At 46.1% G+C, this 26,995-nt stretch overlaps 1 long non-coding RNA gene across 2 annotated transcripts; it reads left to right on the forward strand.

The window, feature by feature from the left end:
* The first annotated feature begins 567 nt into the window (after positions 1-567).
* On the forward strand, positions 568-25,087 carry LOC118007862. Of its 2 annotated transcripts, none has more exons than XR_004678506.1 (3): positions 568-1,311; positions 1,689-1,990; positions 24,673-25,087. It is a non-coding gene; the product is annotated as an uncharacterized LOC118007862 (long non-coding RNA). The 2 variants fall into 2 exon arrangements; XR_004678505.1 differs by lacking the exon at positions 24,673-25,087 and adding an exon at positions 18,375-18,396.
* Positions 25,088-26,995: the final 1,908 nt, after the last annotated feature.

A 26,995-nucleotide genomic window follows, 5' to 3' on the forward strand; every position in this document is an offset into this window, starting at 1 on the left:
AAAGGATGGCTCCGTTCAACCCAGGAGGCCAACTAGAAGTGGTGGGCATGAAGCCTGAGGGAGTACTGAGAACAGTGTGGGGAAGGGACAGGTGTCAGTGTAGGGGGACATGTGCAGATGTTGAAGTGGTCCAGCGAGCCGATGACCCTCAGGATTCTGAGGAGGCAGAATGTGCCAGTCAAAGGAGTGCAGAGGTGAGGAGGTAGGGTATGTTAACCAGAAAGCAGAGTATGTCATCGAGAGTCTCCATTTCACCTTTGGTGATTGAACTGAGGATTTGTGCTTGCCATTGAGCATACTGACTTTGTTGATAAAGATAATCAGAATAAGAATGATAAATATTTCAGTCAGCACTCCCTTCAGTAGGTAAGCACTTGGTTTATGCTGTGAAAAACTTTTGAGCAGAGTCTGTACAAATAGAAGCTAGATTCTCTAAGGAAATTGATAATCCTGAAAGAAAATAAGCTGGCAGGGCACATGGCTGGCTCAGTGGGTAGAGCATGTGACTCTTGATCTCAGGGCTGTGAGTTCAAGCCCCATGTTGGGTATAGAGCTTACTTAAAAATAAGATCTTAATATATATATATATATATATTTGTGTGTGTGTGTATATATATATTTAGAAATAGATTTTAAAATTGGGATATCTATTTCAATATGCAGGCAAGGCTCAGAACCACTGCCTAGTGGAATTCCTCAATTTTGTTTGACTGTGTTTTATAATATTAACATGCTCGGAATTAAGGTTTGAAAGTTGTCGAACCTACTTTGACGCCCCTGATGTTACAGAGGTTTCAGAGTCCAGGGAGTCGATGTGTGTCACAATAGTATTTCTTTTTTAACTCAGTAAATATTTACCAGTGAGGTGGTGACGTGTGAGACAATTTCAGACCCAAGTAATTTGAATCCCTTCCTTCTCTGATGGGCCAGAAATTATGGGATGCATGGTGTGTTGGGTCAGCTGGACAGAGGAAAGAATGTCACTCTGAAAAGTATTAAGAAGCAGCAAAAATGCCAAGGACACGGACAAGTTTGTGTAACGAAGGGACCTGCCCTCCTGAGGCTCTCAAGGGCAGATGCCTGGACACCGTCCCTGGAGCTGCCTTTGCTGCAGAGCGTGGGCAGACAGGCAAATCTCATCCTTCCCAGGATAAGCCAGCGGGGATAACACCATGTCTGCGGTACAACAGTGCAAGGGCCTGGTGAAGAAAAGGGGGAAATGCAGACCAGAAAAATGAAGAACCAGAACGACCCCAAGGCATCTAGTCCCAGCAGAGCACCAGCCCCAGGGAACTGGGTCCAGGCAAGCATGTATGTTCTTAAGCTACATAAGTGCAAGACTTTTAAAAAGCAGAATGTAAACCCAATAGTACTAATTAAAAAGCAAGTTACCTCTATTGAATAAAAAACAACCACGTATTTCTTTCTGTCTGATACAGTAAGAGTTTTTCTTCTTCTTTTTTTTTTTTTAAAGATTTTATTTATTTGTCAGAGAGAGAGTAAGCAAGCACAAGCAGGGGGAGCGGCAGACAGAGGGAGAGAGAGAAGCAGGCTCCCCGCTGAGCAAGGAGCCTGATGTGGGACTCAATCCCAGGACCCTGGGATCATGACCTGAGCTGAAGGCAGATGCTGAACCAACTGAGCCACCCAGGCATCCTGAGTTTTGCTTTATCTATTTCCTTTTCCAGTAATAATTCTCCAAACTGCCTGCATTCTTGAGGATGCCCTTCTCTTCTCTTATGTGGTGGTAAAACTGAAAATCCTAATTCTTCCGTGGTCCATGCTTTTGTTGAGAGAGTAGTGAGCTTGGCATCACGTCGGACGGACACCAGGAATCAGCGTGATGTGGGCTTGCTGAGCTGCAAGTCAAAGCAGATTTTATGTAATGAAGTACAAGTGATCAAGTAAAAAATCTCATTAAATGCTTCTGTACATTTTGAGGAAATGGTAACCTGACCAAAATGCACATTATGAAGCCTCAGTATCATAGGTAAGTAAATCACATCTGTTTTAGCGATGTTGTACATAAGATGTCCAGGACATCTAACAAGTAGGATCGTTTCATTTTCCTTGGTAAGAAACATGGACTGAATGGGATGGGCCGAAATTTAAATTTACACTGCCTGCCAAATATGCAAATAAATAAGAAAAGCCTAGTTTGTCTTTGATAAAAGATCAGCAATCTTTTATGTTTTCTGCGATTTCATTACAGTCATCGTAGAAATTAAGAAGATGATTGAAACTCTGTTTTTCAAACCAAAGTACCTAAGAGCCGGGGGTGGGGGGAGAGGGGGAAGGACACTTCTTGTTGCTGCCCCGCTGCAGTTGCCTGACTATAGGATGAAGAACTATAACATGAGTAACTGTAGGAAGATCTGATAGAATCGGTTTTGCACCCTAAGGGGCCAATACTTCTGTTATCAGGATTTCCCCTTTAGGGTTAGGTTAGCCTGCAAGACATTTGAGTTGCAATGTCTCAATCAGGAAATGGAAGGGTGCTCAGTTTCACAGATCATTTCAGGGAACAATACAATACAGTGATGTCTGCTTGTTCGTGTGGTGTGCCCAAGCCAATTCAGTGGTTGCTAGTTTCTACTGAGCATTGGTATGTTTCCAGGAGACAAAAACCCCTCTATTGATAGATTTAGAAGTGCTCACCTGCCTTATGCTGAACTTGTAAGATTCAGTCTCCGTATGTGTTTGCCTGTACCTCTCTGCACATGCGCAAGCAGACGCTCCTTTCTGCACGGTGTGCGGTGTGATCTGCTCCGGTTACTTCCCTAATCCAGTTACACATGTCCTCCAGTTTGTGATGAAACTACCTTAATCATTTAGTCTGTGTATTCGGTGATGTCTGGGTCATGCTGGCATCGTAACCATTCTCATTTGAGTTATCCAGACTCCTAGAAAATATAGTCATGATACTCACAATGTTAAAAATTAGAGGGGTGTCTGGGTGATGCAGTCGGCTAAGCCTCTGACTCTTGGTTTCAGCTCAGGTCATGATCTCAGGGTGGTGGGATCGAGTCCCACGTCGGGCTCCACGCTTAGTGCAGAGTCTGCTTCAGATTCTGAATTTCCCTCTCCCTCTGCCCCTTCCCAACTCCCCAAAATAAATAATCTTTAAAAAAAAGACTAGTGGGCGCCTGGGTGGCTCAGTTGGTTAAGCGACTGCCTTCGGCTCAGGTCATGATCCTGGAGTCCCAGGATCGAGTCCCGCATCGGGCTCCCTGCTTGGCAGGGAGTCTGCTTCTCCCTCTGACCCTCCTCCCTCTCATGCTCTCTGTCTCTCATTCTCTCTCTCTCAAATAAATAAATAAAATCTTAAAAAAAAAAAAATTAAAAATAAATTAAAAAAAGACTAGTATTGTCTCCCTATAGATCACAACACTTAATCCACAAAGACAGACTGTTAACACACAACTACAATGTTCTTAAGCTGCACACATAAGTCACTGTCATTCAGAGTGATGTGGCCAGGCATGATTCATTATTCTGAGTCACGCAGTATAGACCGGGGGTGGGGTGGGGAGGGGCACAGCAACAGCAACTATGGAAGATAGTCAACTTCTGAAGTTGCTTTTTATTTTTTTAAGATTTTATTTATTTCAGAGAGAGAGAGCGAGCATGAGCAAGCATGGGGGAGAAGGGCAGAGGGAGAAGCAGGCTCCCCGCTGAGCAGGGACCCTGCCCCGAGACTCAATCCCAGGACTCTGGGATCATGACCTGAGCCGAAAGCAGATGCTGAACCAACTGAGCCACCCAGGCACCCCAACTTCTGAAGTTTAATCTCCACTCAAACTTGTCTCCCGAACTCCAGACTTGAAATCAACTGCCTGCCCAACATCTCTATTTTGATATCTTGAAACATCTCAGTCTTCCCAAGCTCAGATCTGAGCCCCTGATCCTGCTCCCAGAACCAATCCCTCCACCCTCAGTCTTCCCTAACTCAGGCGGTTCCATTCCTCCAGCTATTCCAGCCAAAGACCTCGGAGCCTCCTTGACTCCTGTTTTCTCAGGAGCCAGTGTATTAGGAGATCCTGTTGGCTCCATCTTTAAAACAGATCCACACCTCCTGTTACCAAATCCAGCACAAGCCAATGTCACTCCCCCTGGTTTCCGCAGCAACCTCTCCCCTGCTCTCCTGGTTTCCACTTCATTCCCACCCTTGTGTGGGTTCTCAGTACAACAGCCAGAGGGATCCCTTTTAATACATAAGTCAGAACACATGTCACTTCTCTGTCTAAAACTGTGCACGGGCACATCAGCTCACTCAGAGCAAAAGTCAAAGTCCTTACAGTCACCTCCGAAGCCCTCTGTGATCTGGGCACCCTCCTCCTTCCATGTTCCCAGCCACACGTCCTTCTTCCTGCTCTCTGAACACTCCAGGCATGGCCCTGCAGCAGGGCCTTTGCATAATTGTTTTGCTAGAAAACTTCTCCCAGATAAACATGTGACTGTCACCTCTAGGTCTTTTCTCAAATGCCACCTTCTTACCGCCCTACTTAGCACAGACACCCACTCCTTGCCCTGCACTTCTGATGACCTGTTCTTTACCCTATCACCTCTTTTCATGTAAGGCACTTATTTATCAGGCTTATTGTTTATTGTCTGTCTCTCCCACCAGAATGGGGCAAGGATTTTTGTTCCATTTGTTCCCTGATATACTCAATGCATTGAGAATAGTGTCTCGTACATAGTAGGTACTCAATACATAGTTTAGAAGGAGTGAAGGAGGTGGTCACCATGCTGTGTTCAGGTTACCGCCTGGGAAGCGTGGCTGTAGTTGTCTTGAGGTACGGGGTCCCCGGAATGGTGGTGAGTGGTGGCCTGAGGTCAGAGGCCTAGGGGTCCGCTGCTGCTTCCGCTCACCTCCCGCCCTCAGAGGCTCTAGCCAGGCTGAGGAAGGTGGCAGCATTGTCTGGGGAGGGAGGTTCGTGGGGAATGCAAGTATCCACGAACCGCCGAAGACAGCCAGATCCCTCAAAGCTGCCCGGACGCGGCACCGCTGCCGCCGACCAGAGCTCAGCCCTACCTCGGCGCAAGGGATGCCGGGAGACGTGGCCAAGCTGTGTGCTGCGGAGGAGAAGTGAGCGAGCACTCAGCACCGTCTCTGCCACGTTAGAGATCTTGCCCAGTTTGGGGTGAATCCTCAGTATAAAATACATGGAACAACAGGCAAACACTGTCGTGGAGGGAGATGCATGGCCTAGAACGGCCTTTCTGAAGGCAGTGTGGACCTGTCTCGTTCCTCCTGTTGGAATTTAGGTTACGTGTGTACAAACATGAATGCACAGGATACACCTGCTGTGGAGCTTAGAATAATGAAGAGTTGGAAATAATGGTTTGTCTATAAAATGGGATGCATAGAATAATTTGAAAATGAGGATAGTTCTCCGTATTGTCATAGATGTCTAACAAAATGCAAATTATAATATTATCTCAGAAAGAATATTCATATACTAATTTCTTCTAAAAAAAAAATCAAACTGACAAGATGCTAAATTATTCAGCATCCTATCTTCCTCCCATGATAAATATATATTTACATTAACAAAATCAAAAAACATGTATAAAGCTATGGCTATAGATGATAAAAGTTGACAACATTTTATTTTTTATTTATTTTTTTAAACATTTTTTAAAAGATTTTATTTATTTAGGGGCGCCTGGGTGGCTCAGTCGTTAAGCATCTGCCTTCAGCTCAGGTTATGGTCCCAGGGTCCTGGAATCAAGCCCTGCATCAGGATCCCTGCTCAGCAGGAAGCCTGCTTCTGCCTCTCCCACTCCCCCTGCTTGTGTTCCCTCTCTCGTTGTGTCTCTCTCTGTCAAATAAATAAATAAAATCTTTAAAGAAAATTATTTATTTATTTGACAGAGAGCACGAGCAGGGGGGAGGGGCCAAGGGAGAGAGAGAAATAGGTTCCCCGCTGAGCAGGGAGCCCGACACAGGGACTCAATCCCAGGACCCTGGGATCATAACCTGAGCTGAAGGCAGATGCTTAACCCACTGAGCCACCCAGGCACCTGAAGGTTAGCAACATTTTAAAGGTGACTACATTTAATATTTATTGCTCATGTGTGGATAATTGATGGTTGGATGAGTAATAAAATAAAGACAAGTAGAATTCAGAATTATTAAATATTTATTTAAAAAAATTTTTTGCCTTCATTTCATCAAAATCACTTGTTAAAATAAAAATTTTTACTTAATTTGAGAAGAAGCAATAAGATGGGTGCTCAGTGGGTGCTTTTCACTACTGTGAAATATGAAATTCATCATTATGCAAGAACCCATGGTATTCATGATATCATACATTTCTGGTGGCAATGCAAAATGGTGCCACCGCTTTGGGAAACAGTCTGGCAGTTCCTCAATCAGTTAAACATGGAGTTACCATATGAGCCAGTAATTCCCCTCCTGGGTGGATTCCACCCAAGAGAGTTGAAAACACATACTCACAAAAAGTTGTGCAAGGATGTTCATAGCAACATTATTCATAATAGCCCAACAGCGGAAAAACCCACACACATTTATCAACTGAAGAATAAACAGGGGGCGCCTGGGTGGCTCAGTCAGTTAAGCGACTGCCTTCGGCTCAGGTCATGATCCTGGAGTCCCAGGATCGAGTCCCACATTGGGCTCCCCGCTCAGCGGGGAGTCTGCTTCTCCCTCTGACCCTCCTCCCTCTCGTGCTCTCTGTCTCTCATTCTCTCTCTCGCAAATAAATAAAATCTAAAAAAAAAAAAAAAAGAATAAACAGAATGTGCTATCTCCATACAATGGAATATTATTCAGCCGTAAGAAGTGGTGAAGTACTGTATATGCTACAACATGGATGAACCTTGAAAACATCATGTTAAGTAAAAAGAGACAGTCACGAAGGACTATATACTGTGTGATTCCATTTATATAAAATGGCCAGATTTGACAAATCCAGAGACTGGGAAGTGGATTCATGGTTGCCAGGCACTAGGGAGAGGGAGGAACAGGGAGTGAATTCTCATGAGTACAGCCTTTCTTCCTTGGCTTGTTTGTTTCTTTCTTTCTGCTTTCTCTTTTTCTAAAATTAATTAGTTTGTTTTTTAAAGTTTCAAGTTTTTGTTTAAGTTCTAGTTAGTCAAAGGGCACCTGAGTGGCTCAGTCAGTTAAGCGTCTGACTCTTGGTTTCAGGTCAGGTCGTGATCTCAGGGTGGTGAGATTGAGCTCTGTGTCAGGCTCTGTACTTGGCATGGAGTCTGCTTGGGATTCTCTCTCTCCCTCTGCACCTCACACCCCATGCACACAAATATACTCTCTCTCAAAAAAAAAAAAAAAAAAAATCTAGGCTGACTGCCTCTCCTCGGCTGGCCTGCCCACTGACCCCTTGTGGTGTATTTGATAAACTTCTAACTCCTTTAAAAAAAAGGGGGTGGGGAGGCGCCTGGGTGGCACAGTTGGTTAAACGTCGGAATCTTGCTTTTGGCTCAGGTCCTGATCTCAGTGTTGTGAGATTGAGCCCTGCTTGTTGGGCTCTGTGCTGGGCGTGGAGCCTGCTTAAGATTCTCTCCCACCCTCTCCCTCTGCCCCTCCCCTCTTCCAAAACAAACAAACAAACAAAAAAAAAAAAGATTACCCAAAATTCTGGTTCCTTAGATCTCTACATTTAATTACACTTTTCATTACGGATAATTTATTTTATTTATTTTATTTTTTTAGAGGGGAAGGAGCAGAAGTAGAGAGAGAGAGAGATAATCTTAAGCGGGATCCAAGCCCAGTGTGGAACCTGATGTGGGGCTTGATCTCACAACCCTGAGATCATGACCTGAGCCGAAATCAAGAGTTGGATGTTTAACCAACTGAGCCACCCAGGTGCCCCCTCATTATAGAGAATTTAAAATAAATACAAAAATAGGCTAGAATGATGAACAACCATCCAGCCCAGTGACAACTCTGGAGGATCAACTATAGTAGGGCCATTCAGCACAGTGGGCTGAACAGCCTTACACCAGAGTTTCTCAACCTCATCACTATTGACATTTTAATTAATTAATTAACATACTATTATTTTTTTAGTGAGCTCTACGACCAATGTGGGACTCAAACTCATGATCCTGATATCAAGAGTCACAATGCTCTACCAACTGAGCCAGCCAGGTGCCCCTTCTATTGACATTTTAGGCTTGATAATTCTTTGTGAGAGTAGGGGGAGGTCCTGGGCATTATAATATGTTTAGCAGCACCCTGGCATCTACCCACTAGATACCAGTGGCATCCCAACCCACAGTCATGGAGATCAAAAATGTCTCCAGACATTGTCATATGTCCCCTGGACAAAAATCAGTCTTGGTTAAGAACCATTTCTTCATTTTTAAAATTAATTTATTATTTTTTTAATTGAAGTATAGTTGACACACAATATTACATTAGTTTCAGATGTATGACACAGTGATCAATAGTTTTATGTATTATGCTCTGTTCACCACAAGTGTAGCTCCCGTCTGTCACCCTGCAATGCTATTACAATACTGTTGACTGTGTTTCCTGTGCTGACTTATTCATTCCATACTTGGAAGCCTATGCCTCCCACTCCCCTTCCTCCATTTTGCCTTCCCCCCACCCCCTCAGCTCTGGCAACCACCAGTTCGTTCTCTGTATTTATGAGTTTGTTTCTGCTTTGTTTTTTAGATTCCACATATAAGTGAAATCCTATGGCATTTGTCTTTCTCCGTTTGACTTATTTCACTTAGCATAATACCCCCTACATCCATCCGTGTTGTCAAAAATAGCAAGATCTCATTCTTTTTTTTTTTTTTTAAGATTTTATTTATTTATTTGACAGAGAGAGACAACGAGAGAGGGAACACAAGCAGGGGGAGTGGGAGAGGGAGAAGCAGGCTTCCCGCTGAGCAGGGAGCCTGATGGCGGGGCTCGATCCCAGGATCCTGAGCTCATGACCAGAGCCGAAGGCAGATGCTCAACGACTGAGCCACCCAGGCACTCCAAGATTTCATTCTTTTTTATGGCTGAGTAAAATTCCATTGTATATATCTACCACATCTTCTTTATTCATTCATCTCTCAATGGACACTTCGGTTCCGTCCATATCTTGGCTATTGTAAATAATGCTGCAATAAACATAGGGTGCATATATCTCTTCTAATTAGCATTTTTGTTTTCTTTGGGTAAATACCCTGTAGTGAAATTACTGGGTCATATAGTATTTCTAATTATTTGATGAGGCTCCACACTGTTTTCCACAGTGGCAACACCAATTTAGTTTCAAATGCGCAAGGGAAGATCCATTGCTTTAGATGATACTCTACAGAACCAGTCATATTTTTACTAACTCTTGGATCGTCCCCAGTGGACTAGCCATCTGCTCTGTTACTTAAAACTACTGACTGACAAATTAAAGACACCCCCCTTTGGACTGCAAACTGAAAAATAGTTGTGGTTCGTGATTCAGCATACTGGGCCCATGGTAAGGGCCCTTTCGCTGAGGAGACTGACTGGAGTCAAGGTATTGGTCAAGCCTGTGTGGTCCAGATCGTCTCCTGGACCCACACTCATCCTGAACGTGGCACTACAGCCACCATCATACACTGGACACAAAGCCGAGGACCCTGTTCCTGATGCAGAAGCCTCACTGCAGGGCGCCTGGGTGGCTCAGTCGGTTAAGCGACTGCCTTCGGCTCGGGTCATGATCCTGGAGTCCCGGGATCGAGTCCCACATCGGGCTCCCTGCTCGGCAGAGAGTCTGCTTCTCCCTCTGACCCTCCCCCTTCTCATGCTCTCTCTCTCTCATTCTGTCTCTCAAATAAATAAATAAAATCTTTAAAAAAAAAAAAAAAGAAGACTCACTGCATGCCAGACTTGTGACTTCTGCCAAAAGTTGGCCCCTTTACCTCACAGTGAAGGAAGCCACAGAACCGAGGGCATTGGCTCTACCCACTCTTGATGGATTGACTACATTGGACCTTTTGACTCTCCTTTTTTGGCTTCCAACAGTGCTTCACTATTGTTGACACTTTTTAAGGTTATGATGTTGCTGTTCCAGTCTGATCAGCTGACTCTGGGCCCACCATTGTGGCCTTTGAAACCAAACTATCGTGTATTTGGCTTTCTGGATCATTTACAGTTTGACAATGGTGCACCTTTTGTAGCAAAGTCCGCAAAGCCACCCAACAATGGACTTAGAGTCCAAGTATTCAATGAATCTATAGGCTCTCTATCATCCACAGGCTTCTGGTATTGTTGAACTTTGAAACATCCTCCTCAAAAATCAACTCTCTCTTCTCCTCCTTATCCAAACACCTGGGTAAGGCAGTTTGGTCACTGTGATGTCTTCGTAGTGTGTCAACTTGGCTAGAGTGAACCATACTTCCAAATTCCCATAGCTCAGAGTTGGCCTCCCCTGACGGGAGATTGGACATTCATCAATGTCATAGCCATGGCAGCCTTTGTGAGAAAAAAGCCATTCTGTTGAACCATGCATGGACTCCATTACTCACTAGGGCCAAGCCATGTCATACAGGAACTCTTCCATGTATACTATTCCCACTTGTACATGGGCCTACTGAGCATTGGCATCATCACCTGATTAAATTTGTGAAAACCTATCATCTGGATTTTGTACATTCCAAACATGTAAGTTAAATGAAGATATGTTGGGAATCACCACCTCTGCATCTTTTGAGTTCTGGCTGGTGGTAGTTCTGGATGGTGCTAGCAAGATAGAGGGACCCCTCCCCCGCCCAGGGATAGGGCATTGATTTTTGGATGAGTATCTAAGGTGGAAGTGGGGAGGGAGCCTTTCTAGAAGCTTTCACTTGACCTTCCCATCATAATAGGTTTTATTCTTTGGGTCAGCGAAGAAACATGGGGATTTCACCAGTTGGGAAGTATATCTGATGTGATCAGGGAAATAACCATAAGATTAGTTCAGGGTCTCACCTGACCCACTGTGAGATGGATTGCTGCCAAAACTCTGTATCTACTCACCTCCATAAGCTCTTCCCTCTCCAATGGACAATGGGGCACTTTGCCTTTCCAGAGATTAGGTTCAGATATGAGCCAATATGCACAATATGGCATCTAGGGGAATGAGCACAGGCTTTAAAAATGACCAGAATTGGGGCACCTGTGTGGCTCAGTCGTTAAGGGTCTGCCTTCAGCTCAGGTCATGATCCCAGGGTCCTGGGATCGAGCCCCACATCGGGCTCCCTGCTCTGTGGGAAGCCTGCTTCTCCCTCTCCCACTCCCCCTGCTTGTGTTCCCTCTCTCGCTGTCTCTCTCTGTCAAATAAATAAATAAAATCTTTAAAAAAAAAAAAAAAAAAAGACCAGAATCTGGGGCGCCTATGTAGCTCAGTTGGTTGAGTATCTGCCTTCGGCTTGGATCATGATCTCGGGGTCCTGGGATCGTGCCCTGTATTGGGCTCCTTGCTCAGCAAGAAGCCTGCTTTTCCCTCTCCCTCTGCCTTCCACTCCCCCTGCTTGTGTTCTCTCTCTGTGTGTCAAAGAAATAAATAAAATCTTTTTAAAAAATTAAATAAAAAATACATCTGTACTCCCTATCTTAGAACTTAATTTAGCAAATTATTTTTTTTTAATGTTGGTGAGGGTGTAAGAAATTGTGTTCCAACCATAGCTAATAGGAGTATAAACTGGAGAAGCATGTCTGAGAGACTTAATAAGACCAAGAAAAATATCAATAACTTTAAGGCAGCAACCCCTTGCCTAGAAATTCATTTATTTTGTCTTTTTGCAACTTTTTAAGTTAAATTACTTACATGGATCTTTAATTTTTAGACCTTCGTTTTCTCTAACATGAGCATTTAAGGCTATCATATCTAGACAGCGTTTGTGATATGGTAGGATTGTCATTGTTTTTCATTTCTACATCCCAAGTGATTTCCACTATGGTTTCTTCTTCGACACATGAATTATTTAGAAGTAATTTTATGAGGGGGCGCCTGGCTGGCTCAGTAGGTAGAGCGTATGACTCTTGATCTCAGCTCGTGGGTCCAAACCCCACTTTGGGAGTGGATCCTACTTAAAAAGTACGAATAAAAAAAGAATAGAAGTTATTTCATGCATTTCCAAATACGATGTTTTCTAATTTTCTTTTTTGGTTAATACTTCCTATTTAATTGAATTGTGGTCAGGGAGTGACATCAATCCTTTGATATCTGGTGAAAAATGTGATGTGGGGTCCTTTTTCATAAAAGTTCGATGTGAGATTCAAAATAGTATGTGCTACACAATTGTTCCATTTCGGCCTTTGGCTGTTGGGTATAGTCAGTATAGTAAGATCTGGGTCAAAGTGTTACAGGAAATGCTGTGTAAAGTATCCCATGGATAGTAGTAGTGTGACTTTCTCCTGGTAGTTCTGCCCATTTTTTATTTATATACAGTATTTTATGCTATTTAGTTAGGTTCGCACAAGTTTGTATTTATTTCATGTTCTGATGAATTAAACCTTTTATCATAATGGGGTGATCCTCTTTATCTCTAGTAATGCTTTTTGCCTTAAGTTCTATTTGGTCTGATAATAACATAGCCACATCTGCTTTCTTTTCCTTAGTTTGTCTAAATATATCTTTTTGCATTCCTTTACTAGAAATCTTTTAAGTGAAAATTTTCAGTTATTTGGGTGATATATATTCTATTACAATTTATATGATAATCAGCAACCTGTTTGGAATATTTTGGCCATCTTATTTTGTGCTTTCTATTTGCCTTCCTTTCTAGTTCTATTTGTCTCTGGCTTCTTTTGTACCTATTAACTATTTTTCTATAATTCCTTTTTCTTTCTTTGAACCAGTGTGGGATTTCTATCTCTAGCCTAATAATTTTTACCCTAGATATTTTGACACTCATAATTAACTTATTAAAGTCTAAAATTAATGAATAGCTTTACTATCCTTCACATCATACAAGGATATTTGAATACATTAACTTCCCATCTTCTGTCCCTTATTTTGTTTCTCATCTTGTTATTTTAAGCCTGGCAGACATTTTTATCATGTTTCGCACCATAAATGTTCTTCTTTCTTTCCTTCAGGTTTTTTCTGGAATGTTCTCCTTCTGTCTAAAATACATCCTTTAGAATTCACTGCAGCTCTGTTAGAGGCACCCCCTCTACTTTGTTAACTTGAAAATGTCTTCATTTTGCTTTCATTCTTCAAGAGTATTTTTACTGATTGCAAAATTCCAAGTCGACAGTCAGTAGAAAAAAAAAAAAAAGAGTTAACATAGCAGGCCCAAGGCTGCTATTTTTAGAAAGGACTGCTTACAAGGATGGCCCTTGGCTGGCATCTGGGTCCTTGGCTTTCAGAAGGGTTCCCATCATTCCCTAACTGACAAGAATGGCTTCCTGTGTTGAAACCGTAGCATATGGTCTATGCTGAACATCTGCTCTCCAACTGGCAGGCTGGAGTTTTGATATGTGCTAGACAGAGGTGCCTACGTTACCAGTTCCCAATACAAATCTTACACACTGAGTCTCTAATGAGCTTCCCTGGTGGACAACATTTCACACGTGTTGTCACAACTCTGCTGGAAGAATTAAGCCTGTTCTGTGTGACTCCACTGGGAGAGGACTCTTGGAAGCTTGCATCTGGTTTCCTTTGGACTGTGCCCCATGCACCATTTCCTTTTTTTTTTCCTTTGTATCTTTTTACTGTAATAAATCATTGCATGAGTCTGACTATATGCTGAGTCCTGTGAGCCCTCCTGGTGACTTGTTGAACCTGAACCTGAAAGAGCCCCGACACACAGTCATTTCATCTCAGAACACTGGGTAGATTCCATCATTTTCTGGCTTCCAATCTTGCTGGCAAGAAGTTAGCTGCAAGCCTAGATGTTATCCTTATATCCTCAGCTCAAGCACAGTGATTGTCATATGGTAGGAACTCAAATACTTGCCCAAACATGGTGGAGAAAGGGCTTCTACAGGAAGAAGGGGCCTTCGGTCATTAAATACCCAGAGGCTTTCCTGCTCATCATAACTTGTGACCTGGGCTGCCTGAAGAATGACTCAGGTCTGGAAATGAGCAAGAAGCTGTCTCCAGGATGAAAGATTAAAATATTCTTTTAGAGGAACTCAGGCAGTCTGAGGCACCTGCCTGTGTCTGCTGGACTCACAGGTAAAATGTGGGAGGCACAGACTGAGAGCCGTAGAGGCCGAGGGTCAGGGATTCCTGATGCTGGCGACGCAGGGAGGGGAGTTCAAAGTCCAACAGGTAGGAAGACAGGAAGAGGCTGGAGGTCCCTGCTTCGTTTTAGGTGAGAAGGGGCAGGTCTCCTGTTTGGAGTGGCTAGGGAGGACGGTATAATACATGCAGAATTTGCAGGATGGGGTCAAGCCCCAGGACAGGGGAGGCAGTGGGGAAAGTTGGTCTTTGGGAGAGAGGCTGCAGGGCTTGTAGAAGTAACCCCTTTCCTTGCTTCCAATGTCTCTTGCCCTAGTCCACCCTGAGGGAGGGGACCAGATACTAGAAGCGAATACAAATCCCCAGAGATCGTTTCCAAAAGGGAGTTCTGTGCTCATTGTGTTGCAAATGACTGCAGTTATCTGGAAACACTTTTAGTTGGTCTTCTCCTGCTTGTGACCCTGCAAGATTTTTTTTTTCTTACTTAACCCAGACTTGTCTCAGGGGGTCCCAATTCCACCCCAAATCATCTTTGAGCACATCCAGAGGGTGGGAGAGTTATACCCTGGGGCAAACTGACAGGGATACAAAAGAGCCATTTGCCAGATCACCGACTGCCTACTGCATCCCTGATAGCCTGTTCAACTCCCCTGAGAAGACATCTGGATACCTCCTCAGGCGAGGCAGTGATGATCACTGGGGCCACCCTTTGGTTGTGTGCACAGCTGTCTACCCGCCTTCTGCCAGGACGAATCTGGTTGGGGTGGGAACCAGATGTGATTTAAAGGGATCTTTGATCCCTTTGATAGGCACCTCCACCTGCTTGTTCTTTCATCTTTATGGTGGTTCTACTCTGGGCCAGTCCCCCTGGGATGAGTGATGTTTTTGTTGGATTATTTTGGTCAGGGGAAACAGTTTCAGAGGCTTTCCCATGGGCTATAAGGACCACGTGGCATTTTTAAAGATTTTATTTATTTATTTATTTGAGAGAGAGAGAGAGTATGAGGGAGAGGAGAAGCAGAGGGAGAGGAGAGGCAGAGGGAGAGGGAGAAGCAGACTCCCCACTGAGCAGGGATCCCCACCCCACCCCCCATCTCGGGGCTCAATACCAGGACCCTGGATCATGACCTGAGCTGAAGACAGACGCTTAACTGACTGAGCCACCCAGGCGCCTCAGAATCATAATTTTTTATTGAGATGGCTGCCTCGAGCCTTTATCATCCATCCTGATTCCCTTTAGTTATATAAGTTAAGCTATATCTTGCCCCCTAGGAATACTATGGTTTAACACCACCTCTATAATTCTCTATGAGAACAGACTCCTCTGACTGCCATGAATTACCATTGTCTCGTCACGTATTATAGTAACCTCACCCACCTTGCTGCCAGCTATGGGCGTGCTGTCACCTGGCCCCTACTATTCGGAGATTCTGTCACCCCCGTTAGAATTAGAAGCATACTTCTTTCTGTAACGGCATCTCCCATCAGTGTTGGCCTAGAAAGGAGCCACCACTGAACTTTTCACTGATGCTGCGGGCCGCCTTCGCCAGCACATTCCTTATCGCTCGGGAAATAGAGTGTTCTTCAGGTCCTCCTGTGGACCACAGCCCCCTGGTGGGTTTCTGTCCTCAGCAGTCTCTCTACACCAGCAGGCGCACTGCTCTGAGTCCCACTGAGTCTGCCACGGCCGCTCTGACAGTTCTGTTTCACTTAGTGTGGGCCCTGGCTTGTCCTAAGTTTCCATGAGCCAGCCACGTGGAGCATGAATACCATCGTCAGGGGCGCCTGGGTGGCTCAGTCGGTCAGGCATCTGCCTTCGGCTCAGGTCATGATCTCAGGGTGCTGAGATCGAGCCCCACCTGGGCTCCTTGCTTAAGGGCTCCCTGCTCCGCGGGAAGCCTGCTTCTCCCTCTCTCACTCCCCCTGCTTGTATTCCTTCTCTTGCTGTCTCTCTCTCTGTGTCAAATAAATAAATAAAAATCTTTATTTTTTTTTAATAATAAATAAATAAATAAATAAATAAATAAATAAATAAAAATCTTTAAAAAAAAAAAAGAATTCTTTTTAGGGGCACCTAGTTGGCTTAGTTGGAAGAGCATGGGACTCTTGATCTTGGGGTTGTGAGTTTGAGCCCCATGTTGGGTGGAGAGCCCCAACGCTGGGAGCCCCATGTTGTTCACTTAAAAATAAAATTTAAAAAAAAAGAAAGAAATATAAACCATCCCCTCAACTACTATAGTTAGTTGTACTGATAGCGGCTTAGACCAAATCCTTTTTCCTTTCTTCAGGAAACACTGAATGAGAGTGACCATGATTCTTCACTGGCTTTTGCAGTTTAAAGGGTTCACCGGGTTGTGCTTGGGTGGCTCAGTCGTTAAGCGTCTGCCTTCGGCTCAGGTCATGATCCCAGGGTCCTGGGGTCGAGCCCCGCATCGGGCTCCCTGCTCAGCGGGAAGCCTGCTTCTCCCTCTCCCGCTCCCCCTGCTTGTGTTCCCTCTCTCGCTGTGTCTCTCTCTGTCAAATAAATAAATAAAATCTCAAAAAAACATTAATTAAAAAAAAATAAAGGGTTCACTGGGACTAGCTGGCCAGAGGGGGAGGGCAGTGTGGACAGCCTGCGGGAAGGGGGTGTGAGGCGCTCCTGCCTGGACCAGCTCTTCCATCAGTGCGGTGGGCTCTTCCCCACATCCTGTGCTGCCTCCGCCACACCGCAGGGCAGGGCGGGGGCGCCTGCAGGGTCCCGCATGGATAGTCATCCCACCGGCACTGTCCTTGTAGCATCTGCCCAACGGGGTCTCTTACCATCAAGAGAACTTCTACACATACTTGAAACCGCTGTGTGTCCCCACATCGTGGAGGGCGCGTGACCTTGGGTGCAATTGTTCCTGTGGGCCAAGGTCATTCTTGGAAGGGGACTCAGCTGTGAGCCACTAGCAGTTAATACCCCAGCAGCTGGAGGAATGAGTCCTGATGGGGATTCAGGGAGGTGCCCCCAGGTCAACCACAGACCCTAAAGTCCTTGTGTTCACACCGCCACCACGACCGAGACTCGAGAGGGCCAGCACAGGCTTCTGGGAGGCTATCCGCTTCTAGGAGATACGGCATGTGGTCACGTCAGGGGATTCCGTGATTTGGGCACACTGCCCACATTTTGTGTCATAAAATAGTGTTTCGTGGCCAAATAATTTGTGGGACCCCCTTGTAACTGAATAAGCATCTGTAAATCTATGGACAGCGATGTTGGCAGAAGTGCCGCGGGCAGGTAAGCAAATCCATACCCAGAAGATGTTCGTGTTCGCTTGCCTTCATTCCCCACCATTAGCCTTTCACACCGGCCACACAGGGGAGGTAAATGCAGATGTGGTAAAAATCATTAGTCCTGAGTCTTTCAAATCTTTATGGAACTAATTTCTGCAATGTCCCGGAAGCACAGAATTTTGGGGTGTTATCTTGGCTGTAGGAGGCCCGTTCAAGGACTTCATTTGGCCATTCTTACCATAATAGACCTATTCCTCTGGTAAGGGAAGCAAGGCTGGCAAAATAGCCCCACGGTGAGTCTGGGATCCCACTTGACCTGTAAGGTGGACTCTGGCCAACACTTACCCTCCTCCTGACCTCCCTAATCCTCTCTCCAGTGAATCCCAGTGCTCTGGGGATTAAGCTCAGATAAGCACCAGTATCTACAAATGTGGCTTTCAGTAAAATGAGCACAGACTGAGATTAAAGCACCTGATTCTGGATCCTCTCTTTTGCTAGGCGTGTTATCGGGCAAAATCCTTAAACTCTCTGAGCCTGTTTGCGCATTCATAAATTAAGGCCAAATTGTTTCTTGTTTGTGCTGATGTGGTAAGATTACACACCAAGTGCTTTACACATGGCCGAGGATACGACCTAACACCCATCAGGGCCATCCGCAGCTTCTTCTGGACATCGTAAGGAAGGATAGAAATATATTACTATCTATCAGTGTTTTAATAGCTCGTTTTATGCAATTTGATTATTTCGCATTTATTTCCAATTCTTGTTGCTTCTTAATAACATAGAATTTAGGGATAGGAACTTAGATCTAGGTCAGTCATCAGTTTGAATGAATATTCTTACACGACAGATTGGATAGTAAGGCCCAGAGAATCAAATGACTTGATCCTTATTTTTGAAGAATGGAGCTATAAAATTTATCTTTTACTTCTTTTTTTTTAATAAAGATTTTTATTTATTTATTTATTTATTTGACAGAGAGAGACACAGTGAGAGAAGGAATACAAGCAGGGGGACTGGGAGAGGGAGAAGCAGGCTTCACGCCGAGCAGGGAGCCCAACGTGGGGCTCGATCCCAGGAACCGGGGATCATGACCTGAGCCGAAGGCAGACGCTTAACCGACTGAGCCACCCAGGTGCCCCTTATCTTTTACTTCTTAACATTTAATCTGCACCTCTAGTCTAGGATTTAATTTGGGAAAGATTTTTTTAAAATTCATAAAACTGTAGAAAATGTTTGCTCTAACCATAGCTTGTAGCGATGTGAATTGGTAAAGCATTTCTGTAGAGCAAATATCAAGACTAGTTAAAACACTGATTTCTGGACTCACACCTTAATTCACGATCCAGTAGGACTGGGGTGGGTTCAAAGAATTGGCATTTCTGCAAGTTCCCAAATGATACTGAACCTGATGCTGCTGGCCCACAGACCACACTTTGAGAACTACTGATGGAGAGTATTCAGAGTATTCTGGTACCTTTTTTTTTTTTTTTAACAGAGAGGGAGTGGGGGAGGAGCAGAAGACAAGGGAGAGAGAGAATCTTAAGCAGGCTCTATGCCCAGCGCAGGGCCCGACTTGGGGGGTTGATCTCACAGACTTGGGGCTCAATCTCATGACCCCGAGATCATGACCTGAGCTGAAATCAAGAGTCAGACATTTAACTGACTGAGCCACCCAGGCGCCCCATATTCTGGTAACATTTAACTAAAGCCAGGTGCGCCTGGGTGGCTCAGTCAGTTAAGCGTCTGCCTTCGGATCAGGTCGTGATACTGGGGTCCTGGGATTGAGCCCCATGTCAGGCTCCCTGCTCAGCAGGGAGTCTGCTTCTCCCTCTGACCCTCCCCCCTCTCATGCTCTCTCTATCTCATTCTCTCTCTCAAATAAATAAATAAAATCTTTAAAAAGAATTAAAGCCAGAAAAATATTCACAAACTTTGGCCCGGGGATAAATGAAGATGAGCAGCCCCCACCCCAACACCTCCTTTGGATGCTCCCCAATTGATCCCCCAGGACCTGCTACAGCCCCTTCTGGTCACGTGGAGCAAGCCCCCCTTGCAGCAGGAAGCACAGAGGAGGCGTGACTCATGGGGGCAGGGGGCAGCCCCAGGTTCTCCGGGTGTGGCTGAGGCAGCAGAGAGGAAGGGCATTCGGGACCAGGCCCCAGCCTCGCACCCTATTTAAGTGTTTCCCATTGCCAGGATCAGCATCTAACACATCACAGATCTGATTCATCTCATTTACTGCCCAACACCCTCACCTCTCTGTGGAGTGTAAGTTCTCTAGAGCAAGAATTTTTGTGTGTTTTGGGCAAGAACAGGGCATGGATCATAGGCGCTCAATAAGTACTGATTGAATGAATGACTATGCACATGCGTCTGTATGTTCATGTTACTATTTCTATAAGGATCCACAAGGAAATGGCAGCAGACCTCCTGTGGGTAAGGGGAATGGGAGAAAGAGTGGGAGTGAGTGTAATTTTCACTGACTCTGTTCAGCCTTTGAATTTTTCCTACCAATTGTTAAAAACAAGACAACAGGCCCCAAATAAAGTCGTTCATGCTGAGCCCCATATCACCAAACCAAAACTTAGTTAAACTCTCATGTCTCCCAGAAAAGAAATACTAAACCAGTCAATCAGGAGCCACCTGATGAGCACTAGTTAGACAACCTACCTGGGAGACCCCTGCCATGCCCTAAAGGAAAGTAACCTTGCGATACCCTATCCACTTTTTTTTGCCTAGTGTGACTTTCTTCCTTGTTCCTGCTCCCATCTGGCTATGAAAGTCTTTCATTTGGTATAGCTCCTCAGAGCTCCTTTCTATGTGCTAGATTGAATGCTGCCAGATTCAAATTGATTTTTGCACGAAAAACAATTTTTAATGTGCCTCGGTTTATCTTTTTTTTAAAGATTTATTTTACTTATTTTAGAGAGACAGAGAGCATGAGTGGGGGTAGGGGCAGAGGGAGAGGGAGAGAATCCTGATGCGGACTCCCTGCTGAGCGCGGAGCCCCACTCAGAGCTCAGTCCCAGGACCCTGAGATCATGACCTGAGCTGAACTCGAGTCGGATGCTCAACCAACTGAGCCACCCAGTTGCCCCTATCTTTTAACCCAATATATTTTACCTAGCTAATCAAAAATAAGTTAGATCCCTAGTCTTCTTCTTATTAAGTAAGCTTTACATCCAATGTGGGGCTTAACTCACGACCCTGAGATCAAGAGTCCCATGCTCTACCGACTGAGTCAGTCAGGTGCCCCTAGATCCCTATTATCAATCAGGAAAAACAAGTTGTAAGAGAAATAAGCATAACGGGGAAAAACATAAGGACCACACCACACTAAGTATGGTGAGATGGTTGCATGGGCGGTGTGAGAATACCCAGACAGGCTTGAAGGAAAGCTCAGCGCTTGCGGAGTATCTTGCCACGTGGGCCTGGTCCTGACACCCCACCTCAACCCCTCCCTGAGCCTGGCCTTGCCCCAGACTAACCCCGGGCGGTTCCCAGAGGTCCCTCCTGGAAACCAGAAGTTTCCAGCCCTTCCCACCCACATCTTAAGTTTCAAGTGTCAAGTAACAACAGTCAGTAGTTAATGGAGGAAAGAGAGACTTGCCTGTAGCTACTTTATGGAGACAATATCTCTAAGTCCCATGAACTAAAAGGCCAAAAGAGAATCCAGGGGTCCAGAAAGGAGACAGAAGAACATACATAGAGAGAAAGGGGGAGAAGCTGTGCATTAGGTCTCATGTGACTAGTAAGCATCTCTGGGTGGGAGTGGGGGCGCTGGGAGTGGGGTTAAGGAGTTAGAGGCCCCCGAGACCAAAGGAGGAAGGAAGCCTAGGTAGGATCACCAAGACAAGCAGCTTGGAACCAGGAGAGCCAGGCAAGAGGTCTGTTAGAGGAATTTCAGAAAGAGAGACAGTAAGCTGTAAACGCTCCGGGTGCCTGGGTGGCTCCGCCGGTTAAGCGTCTGCCTTAGGCTCAGGTCATGATCCCAGGGCCCTGGGATTGAGTCCAGCATTGGGCTCCTTGCTCAGCAGAGAGCCTGCTTCTCCCTCTCCCTCTGCCTGCTGCTCCCCCTGCTTGTGCTCTCTGTCTGTGTCAAATAAATAAATAAAATCTTTACAAAAACAAAAACTGTAAATGCTCTCCTGAACAAAGCCAGGAGCAGTTTCCACCTGAGATGACTGCTGACCTAACTATTTATTCAATAAATATTTATCCTTGTGCCAGACCCTATGTCAGAAATATCACTTTGATTAACTGCAGAAGACTTGTGTGACCGGAGACTCTCACTAGAGGCCTTGTAAGAGGCGCTGATACCCAAGGAGACCAAGCCTTCCTGGGAGAGCGGCAGAGCGGTGGAAGACCTCATCCACGCCTATCGCTCTTCTCGCCCTTCACAGATGCAGAGGCTCCAGGAGAGGGGCGCCTCTTTCCCCTCTGGATCTTTCTGTTGCCTCTGACCCCACAGCAGCGTCTGTGCTTGCCCAGCAGAGGGCAGCCGGAGCCTGGGCGCCGCTTCCCTGGCCACCTGCTTAGGAACCGGACAGATGGGCACCTAGCCCCCTCACTGCCCACTGAAGCTTGGGCATGGTGCCCACTTGCTGGTGGCAGCAGCCCGAGAGAAACAGGATGCACCAGGAGGCTGCAAAAAAAAAAAAAAAAAAGAGGCTGTTTTGAATCCTCTCTAAGCTGTGGCGGTTCTGCCTGGCAGATGCTCAGCCTTGGCACTCTGCCACGTTCACCCTCTCTAGGGTCCTGGGACGAAGGATCGTTTCCTTCTCATCCCAGTGGATGAGGCTGCTTGCCCTGTTTCTACTCACTGTTCAGACTCTGTTTTTCCGAGGCCTGGAATCCTGGAGCTCCAGAGCTGGAAGGGACTCTGGAGCTGCTGGTCCAGGAGTTGCCATTTCAAATAATTTCAAAGGCAGGCAGGGAGCCTGAATTTGTCTCACTGACTCGGGGTGCTACGGTGGGGAGTGACCATGGCTGTGGGAGCTGGAGATGAGCCTGCGCCAAAGCACCTACATTCACCAGCTTCTCACCAAGAGCAAAGGAAAACACGGCCACGGGCTAAGCTGGGAGGCTGGCTGCCAGGTCTCCCTTTCAGGTCCGGGAAGGGAAAACAACTTGCCCAAGATCGGGCCCGGTTCCCCTTCTCACCAGTCCGGTCCCTTCCGTGTCGTTCCCCCACTGTGCATGGTGAATATTAAACTCAGTAGCTGGGGACGATTTGGACTTCCAGCCCCGCCTGCTGTGCGGGCTGCCTCGTCTTGGATTACTTCATTTCCTTCCTTGGCCACCGATCCCCTGTTTGGAGAAAGTAGCCTCCCCCAGGATACAGGGCCCTCCTTTTCCTCGCAGTGAGTCACAGCCTCTGAGCTGACTTGTGGACAGCTTGACTCCAACACAGAATCCTTCCCTCCCACTGCTTTTTCCAATGAATACCTCCAGCTGTGGCTCTCCACTTCCTCTGGCCACCTCCCTACGGCTAGAAGCTTCTATTTACTCAGGTCTTTTCCTCCTCCTTGAAATGAGGTCCCATGGAGAAGGACGCAGGGGACTTTCAACCCTGATTCCCCAGAACTCACCAAGAAGTAATGACCATGAGGCATGAAGTGCTGTTTCTCCGTGTTGTGTGAAGAAGGTCACAGGGATGCAGCGTGTATTTGCAGGGGCTTTCCAAGTATTGAGCATGGTTTTTTTTAAAAAATCCAGTGTTATATGATCGTATACTCCACTCGGACAGGCTGGCTGGCATGGTCACCCTGTCCAGGAGAATCAGCAGGCGTGGCGGGATGCTTCGTTAGGGCTCAGCCTCCTGAGTGGCAGGAATAGGGCTGTGGCCTCATGACGGGTCATAGGGACACCTTTGGGACCTGGGGCAAGTATTTGATAGAGCCAGTCTGGTGAGGAGTGTCAGTCGTTCTCACCATGAGGAATCCGGGTGAAGACGAGGAACAGCCATCCCCCCTGTCAGGGGGCTCCCACTGTCAGGGGGCTCCCGCTCCCAGCATCTCCCATGCAGTGGTGCAAGAGATGACTGGGGTCCTGAAAATCCGGTCTCCGAAGCACGTCCTCTCAAGAATATCATTTGGGGGGAGGAAAGAAGGACATTTACCTACTTATTCAAGGGAGAAGAAAGAGAAAAAGTGGAAAACAGACTAATGAGATTAGTTAGCTGCAGGGCACGGTGGGAACAGGACAGAAAGGCCAGAGGGAACGAAGAGGATGACATTTCTCTGAAATACCTTCTTGTTCTGACTTGGCTCCTGGAACCTTTTTAATGTTTCTCGTTTCAGAAATAAATAAAAATAAAATAAAACCCACAAGGATGGGGGAAACCCTAAAACGGAATATACTTAGAAATAAGCAAGTAAGAAAGAATGCCCTTTGACTTCTATCTTACATTCTAGTAAAAACAGTTGATCCCTTACTATGTGTTAAACATTACCCTGCAGTTCACTTAATCTGTGCAACATCTCTAAATGCTAGGTACTATTCCTATCCTAGTTTTACAAGAGAGGAAGTCATGCCTCAGTGGGATTCAGGAAGCTGCCAAGGGACTTGAACTCAGATTTTGTATCAGATTTGTAGGAGGTCTCAGTTCTGAGATCATATGATATACTCAACTCTGTGCCAGGCACAGAAGTATGAGTTAGTCCCCCCTGGGTTCCAAGAATCTACAACCTTAGTGATTAACATTTAACACCATGAGGCTATAAAAATAGGGAAATGAATGAGTCCCTTATCATTCATAAAGATTTAAAAAGTCCATAAAGACTTCAGGAATTCTGAGCATTCCTTGAGGGCTGGCTTCCTGGAGGATATGGGATTTGAGCGAAACCGAACCCTCCTAAGTAGGATTCAGGTAGGTGTGGGAAAGGGGCGAAGGAATTCCAGGCAGCAGAACCCACTGGGAGCAGAGGGGCAGAAAGGGGCTTGGTGCGTGGGGAGCCTTTGCAGAAGGATGGACAACATGGAAGGGCACATACATAACCTTCTTGGAGATCTGTTGGAATTCAAAGTCAAGGTGAACATCATGGGAGCAAGGTGTCCACAATGAGGCTGGGATGAGGTCAGTGAATTCCCAGGCCCTAAACATTAGCTCTTTTGTAGCTGCATATTGATATTTGATATCTGTCTAATCCCTCAATGCGCTTACTAGGAAAAGGTAGACACTATATTCTGGATCGACAGGTTAAAAACTCGTTTTGCATAAAGGGGAAGTAAAATGCGAGCTCCTATGGTTGCTTTTGCTCTTCTCTTCCAGCTCTACTTTCTCAGCGAAGATTTACAAGCAGAAAGAGAAGCCACTCCCAGTTTGTTTGCAGAGCGGAAAGACAGACTGAGCCTTGCACCTGTCTAAAGCCAGCCTGCGGGCAGCCCCCGGGCTATGCAAGGAGAGAAAAGCACTTCCCCTTCTCATCTCCTCCCCAGCTGGAGGGTTTGGTGCTCAGCAGGGACAATGAGAGGAAATGAGAAGAGAAAGCCGGGAGGCCCTGTGATTGGAGGGAAGGAAAGCCGGCCAAGCCCGGTGGGCAGACACCAATGGTGGTTCTGGCTAAGCAGCAAAGCGGGAACATGAAGAAAATAAAAATATGGGCATCTTTATCAGACTCATGGTTAAATGTATCCTGGGTTTTAATCAGCACCCATATTCAGATAAACCTGAAAAGTTTATCTTTTTTTTTTTTAAGATTTATTTATTTATTTATTTATTTGAGACAGAGAGAATGAGAGACAGAGAGCAGGAGAGGGAGGAGGGTCAGAGGGAGAAGCAGACTCCCCGCCGAGCAGGGAGCCCGATGCGGGACTCGATCCCGGGACTCCAGGATCATGACCTGAGCCGAAGGCAGTTGCTTAACCGACTGAGCCACCCAGGCGCCCTGAAAAGTTTATCTTGAACCAGGGACTGTCACAACAATGGCTTTCAAATTGCTGCCCTCGGTGTGGTGTGGTGTCATCTTTTGAAACAATAGAACTAATCTCACATCGCTCAGAGGATAAAGTCATCCTCTGGCCTCTTCTGATCTTTTCATTGCTGTCTGACAGCACGGCCCGTGATCCCTTCCCCAGCACCCACCCCCAAGCCTTGCCTTAGCCCAGCTGCACCAGCCCCCCTGCAGTTCTGTGTTCATCCCCACCGCCCCAGTTGGGAACACCACTTCCCTTTGCCTCCTCCCCCCACCCCCCCACCCCGGCCCCGGCAGCCACTTTTCAGGACCAGCCACACACCACCTCCTAGGGGAGCAGTGGGACTCTGGGGCAAGGCAGTGGCTCCCTCCTCCTCCCAACTGGGAGGTGGGGTGCACACCCTTCTGTCGGTGAGGTTTTCACATCCTGTCCTGGTGACGTGTTTGTCTTCCCACCCCCAGGCTCAGAGCCTCTTAAGGGCAGGAGCCAAGTCTTGCTTTTTTCTCTACTGGACCAAGATACAGTTTTTGATGGTATTTGTCTATTTGAGGAATGGATATTTCCCCTTAAAACAATGTTTCTTAAACTTTTTAATCCACAGCTTTCAGGAAGAAATACTTTTTACACCACGACCCAGTTTACACAGACTCATACACACACACACACACACACACACACGCACCTAACTGAAACAAAGTTTCAAGAAATAATACTTATTAGGTAGGATGCACTCTGAGATTTTCTCTTTTATTTCTCTCTCTTTCTCTTTTTTAAAGTGCTTATTGGGACTTGCAGGTGGAAAGCCACAGTCCTAAAATATAAAGAGAAGCTGTCATAGCTAAAATGAGAAGAGCTTCCCTTCCAAACCAGGATCAGATCAGGATTAAGCTGTAAACAAATGAGAGCCTCCGTGAGCTCAAGGACGTGCGGACCATAAGGGTCTTGGCCTTAATATGAAGCAGAGGGCTCTGTGGGCTTTATCGACCACGTGCTGGACCACAGCTTCAGGCAACAACGACCCTTTGGCAGCTTTCCTGTTCAGTCCCTCAGAGCTTTCCTTCATTCCTTAACACAGCCACCTCCCCCAAAAGAGTTCCACCCATTGCACTCGCTGCCCCAGCTATATTTTGTGCAGTCCTCCATGATTGCTCTTATCACGCCGGACTGTAATGCAAGTCTGTTTTACGGTGCTGGCTGCTCGATCGAATTCCTGGACGGAGCCTGGCATGGGAAAGGCTGTCAAGAAGGGTTTGGTGTGCGGCTGAGAAGAGATGAATGGCTGCACTTTTGGGGTCTGCAGGCGCCCATCTCTTCCTCATTGTGGCCTGGGTAGGGGGTTGCCAGGGGCTCAGGAGGGTGAGAGCAGGGAGAAGCAGGCCAGGTCCAGCTACTTTGGAGCAGGATGGGCAGGTGCTACCCAGATGCAGGAAGCAGTGGCTGGAATTCAACAGGGAATTTACAAAACCCACTTATCTCTTCCCTTTGTGTAGAAACCTCACAATTTAAGAAAGGAAGATGATAAACCTGAGCTTTAGGGTAAACTTCTACACTCAAAAGCAGGCTCTTGGGACTAGAGTTGCTGAAGAACTAATTAGAATGGCAGGTGGCAGTCAACTCAGGGCCCAGCACTGAGAGTGCAAAGGTGACCCACCTGAGTCCCTTCCCGGCTGGTTAACCCA

The sequence above is a fragment of the Mirounga leonina genome, unplaced genomic scaffold (assembly GCF_011800145.1).
Source record: "Mirounga leonina isolate KUSES-001 unplaced genomic scaffold, KU_Mleo_1.0 Mir_125, whole genome shotgun sequence".
In the NCBI taxonomy this organism is placed as follows: Eukaryota; Metazoa; Chordata; class Mammalia; order Carnivora; family Phocidae; genus Mirounga; species Mirounga leonina.